Below are 5,056 nucleotides of genomic sequence, written 5' to 3'. Positions count from 1 at the left end.
TTGAGAAAGTTTTTCAATAGGTTGCGAAGGTACAACTTGAAACTGAACCCCGCAAAGTGTGCATTTGGGGTTCCCGCTGGATAATTACTTGGGTTTATTGTGAGTCGTCGAGGAATAGAGCTAGATCCATCAAAGCTCAAAACTATTCAAGAATTGCCACCGCCAAAGAATAAGAAGGACGTGATGAGTTTCTTGGGTACTCAACTACATCAGCCGGTTCATAGCCCAATCTACGGTGATCTGTGAGCCGATCTTCAAGATGTTGAAGAAGGATTCCGCCACCAAGTGAACTGATGAATGCCAGACAGCCTTCGACAGGATCAAGGAAAACCTGTAAACACCACCAGTTTTGGTCCCACCCGAGCCGGGTAGACCTTTACTACTCTACATTGCAGTATCAGATGGTGCCTTCGGTTGCGTCCTGGGGCAGCATGATGAAACGGGGAGGAAAGAGCAGGCCATTTACTATCTTAGCAAGAAGTTCACTCCGTACGAGGCCCGGTATTCTCTGTTAGAGCGTACCTGTTATGCTCTCACTTGGGTGGCCCAGACGCTGAGGCACTACTTCTGTACCTACACTATATATCTCATATCAAGGATGGATCCTCTAAAGTACATCTTTCAAAAGCCCATGCCCACTGGCAAGCTAGCCAAGTGGAAAATCCTGTTGAGTGAATTCTACATCGTTTACGTAGCTCAGAAGGCAATAAAGGGACAGGCACTAGCAGATCACCTTGCCGAAAATCCCGTGGACGGAGAATACGAACCCCTGAAAACGTATTTCCCTGACGAAAAGGTATCATTCGTAGGAGAAGACATTGCAGAATCCCATGATGGCTGGAGGATGTTTCTTGACGGAGCAACAAATTTCAAAGGAGTTGGCATAGGAGCAGTCCTAGTATTAGAAACCGGTCAGCATTATCTGGTGTCTGCCAAACTCAGGTTCCCGTGCACCAACAATATGGCCGAGTACGAAGCCAACATCTTACTGCTCAAGATGTCTATTGACATGAACGCACAAGAGTTGCTAGTAATTGGAGATTCAGACTTACTCATACATCAGGTCCGAGAAGAATTGGCGACCAAGAACTCTAAGATACTCCCGTATCTGCATCACGTGCAGGAGTTGAGAAAGAGGTTCACAAAGACAGAATTCCAACATGTTCCTAGAATCCAGAATGAATTCGCCGATGCATTGGCTACCCTATCATCCATGATACAGCATCCAGACAAAAACTTCATTGATCCCATTCTAGTAAAAATCCATGATCAGCCAGCTAACTGTGCCCACGTTGAAGAAGAGGCGGACGGAAAGCCTTGGTTTCATGATATCAAGGAATATTTAGCAAAAAGAGAATACCCAGGGCTTGCAAATCCTATTCAGAAGCGCACACTTCGGAGGTTATCCAACAACTTCTTTCACAGCGGAGGAATCCTGTACAGGAGGACTCCTGATTTGGGTCTATTAAGGTGTGTCGACGCAAAGGAAGCATCCAAGCTGCTAGAAGAAATTCACGCTGGGACTTGTGGCCCACATATGAACGGCTTTGTATTAGCCAAGAAGATACTCCGGGCTGGTTACTTTTGGATGATTATGGAAACAGACTGCATCCAGTATGTCCGAAAATGCCACCGCTGTCAGATACATGCAGACATGATAAAAGTGCCTCCCAATGAGCTTAATGTAACAAGCTCACCATGGCCGTTCGCCGCTTGGGGGATGGATGTTATTGGACCAATTGAGCCTGCCGCTTCCAATGGACACAGATTTATCCTAGTAGCTATCAATTATTTTACCAAATGGGTCGAAGCAGCATCTTACAGAGCAGTAACCAAGAAAGTCGTGGCAGACTTTGTCCGCGACCGCATCGTTTGTCAATTCGGGATTCCAGAGTCAATCATTACTGATAATGGCTCCAATCTCAACAGTGACTTGATGAAAGCTATGTGTGAATCTTTCAAGATCAGACACAAGAATTCCACAGCCTACAGGCCTCAGATGAATGGAGCCGTAGAAGTCGCCAACAAGAATATCAAGAAGATATTGAGGAAAATGATAGAGAAGCATAAGTAGTGGCACGAGAAGTTATCATTTGCTTTATTGGGGTATCGCACCACAGTCCGCACATCAACTGGGGCAACCCCCTATATGCTGGTTTATGGTACAGAAGCCGTCATTCCCGCCGAGGTGGAAATTCCTTCTTTAAGCATCATACAGGGAGCTGAACTCGACGATGCAGAATGGGTGAAGAGTCGTTACGAGAAACTAGCCCTTATAGATGGGAAGAGAATGAATGCAGTGTGTCATGGTCAGCTTTATCAGAACAGAATGTCCAGAGCCTTCAACAAAAGAGTCAAACCGAGACAATTCACACCAGGGCAGCTGGTATTAAAGAAAACTTTTCCGCATCAAGATGAATCCAAAGGGAAATTCTCTCCCAACTAGCAAGGTCCGTACATGGTTCACCGGGTTCTAACAGGAGGAGCCCTCATACTTGCAGAAATGGACGGAGAAGTTTGGCCAAAGCCAATCAATTCACATGCAGTCAAGCATTACTATGTGTAATTTTCATGCTTTCCCTATATGATGTAATTTAAACTACATCTGACATGATTCCCGTTTAAGAGGGGATGCGTAGGCAGCCTTATGGGTTTGGTCACAATTCAATAAAATTTTCATTTCCCCCGCAATTGGAAACTGGGGCAGAATTTTGAGGAGGACCCTCAAAATTCCGAAGTAATTTCAGCCAATCATCATGCAACCGTCAGAAGTGTCAACCCATTAAACTAGGTCAGAATTTTGAGGAGGACCCTCAAAATTCTGAAGCAAGAGAAATTGCAATGTCCTAAACCACGTCACAGTCGTCGGTTCATCTAAAAGCTATTTCTTAAATATATACTAATGCCATATTTTTACAAACTTATGCATGTTTATTATCGAAATCGCTTTGTTCGGCAACGCTACCCCAATAATACATACCGTATCACCAGATCAAAGCCGAACAGGTCGAGCAAGGCCAGCAGGGATACGAACTAACCTCCCATCTGCAAAATTCACGATTTTCTTTAGATGCAGGCATTTGGGTTGCGAAAGCATCTGACATACTACACACCAACAAGACAAACATTGTTCATGAATTCAACTCTCAGGATTGTTGCACTTACTATCAGCTAAGAAACTATGTTACCATTTGCCACTTTATTTTTATTTCTGCATTGCATAAGGCTACCATTCTGCCTTCCGAGACTAAACACTGTCTCCATCTGTATTTTCTGCATTGCATAAGGCTACCATTATGCTTTCCGAGACTAAACACTGTCTCCGTCTGCATTTTTTTGCATTGCATAAGGTTACCATTCTGCCTTCTGAGACTAAACATTGTCTCCATCTGCATCTGTATGGCTGAAAGATCGCCACTTTATTTATGCTTGCATGGCTGAAAGATCGCCACTTTATTTACGCTTGCATGGCTGAAAGATCGCCACTTTATTTACGCTTGCATGGCTGAAAGATCGCCACTTCATTTACATTCCCCATGGCTGAAAGATCACCACCTTATTTACGCTTGCATGGCTGAAGGATCGCCACCTTATTTACTGTCTCCATCTACATCTGCATGGCTGAAATATCGCCACTTTATTTATGCTTGCATGGCTGAAAGATCGCCACTTTATTTACCCTTGCCTGGCTGAAAGATCGCCACCTCATTTGCATTTGCATGGCTGAAAGATCGCCACCTATTGCATCTCATGGGCTGAAAGATCGTTAAATATTGCATCTCATGGGCTGAAAGATCGCCAAATACTGCATCTCATGGGCTGAAAGATCGCCAAACTATCTGAGGGCGTCATTGTTCGGAGGCACCATTTGCATAGCCCGAGAATGCCATGCCATGGCCTAAGGATCCCTTTAATCTTTTGCATATCATTATTCAAAGGCATCATGGTTCGGAGGCATCATTCTCATAGCCAGAGAGCATGATTTCATGGACTGCGAATCCTTTATTATTGTATGCTTCATGGCCCAGGACATGGTCTAAGGACGTCATCCTAACCGTCCAAAGACAACATTCATGGTCCGATGGGAATTTGCATCACGTTTAAATTTACGCACAATATATGCTTGTATTGCTTATTTGCAGGTAAACCGGCAAGCAACGGCCATCTCGGCAGGAGCGATCCCGCTCTAGTTCCCGCAGCCCTATCAGACCCTAACCATTCACCCCGTCCTAAAATATCGCGTCCGTTCTTGAGAAGTCTCCATCGGCATATTCCGCCGACAGATCCTGTACTACATATGGCCTGATTCCTGTAAGACCAGGGATATGTAGGCAGCTCAGAAGCCAGAGCACGGCCAAACCTCTCCAAACCGTCTCGCCAGGTCAAAATTGGCCATCATATCTTTACCCGACAACTCTTTCATCATTCTCGGGTAAAGAGGGGCAGCTGTTGATACCCAATTTTTCCCTGTATATTTTAATATGCAAAATATCTTCAAATAGCATGTATATGCATATATAAGTATGTCCCAATATTTTATTATTTTTTCCTTAATTTTTAAAAGATTTTAAATCAATTTATTGTCCTATTTTATCAAGAAAACCCCAATAATTATTCCCAAAATTATCATTTTGCTAATTAATTTATTTGAATCTCATATTTACACTAAAATATAGCTAACATAATTTTTGCGCATTTTTTTTACAAATTTATTTAGTATGTCTAAGGCTAAAGTGCATGTAATTGCAATATTAGCCTCTTTTAAGGTTTAATTGTGTTTATAATTATAAAATTAACTCCCGTATTTTTAATTTGATAATTAAGTATTATTAATCATTTTAGTACCTTTAATTTATTTTTAGAAATTATTCTACTATTTTTGTAAAATAAACAAGGGAAAAATGGCTATTTAAATGCTAGCCCCGTTTATTTCAATTTTAGCCTTATTTGAACCCCCAATTTGAACCCAATTTTTTTAAACCCAATTACCCTGACCTAAACCCCGTTCAAACCGCCCAGACCCCTTTTCCACCTACCCTCTCTAATCTCAACCGTT

The sequence above is a fragment of the Nicotiana attenuata genome, unplaced genomic scaffold, assembly GCF_001879085.1.
Source record: "Nicotiana attenuata strain UT unplaced genomic scaffold, NIATTr2, whole genome shotgun sequence".
Lineage (NCBI taxonomy): Eukaryota > Viridiplantae > Streptophyta > Magnoliopsida > Solanales > Solanaceae > Nicotiana > Nicotiana attenuata.
The sequence above is the reverse complement of the archived record's forward strand: the minus strand, read 5'-3'. Positions refer to the sequence as shown.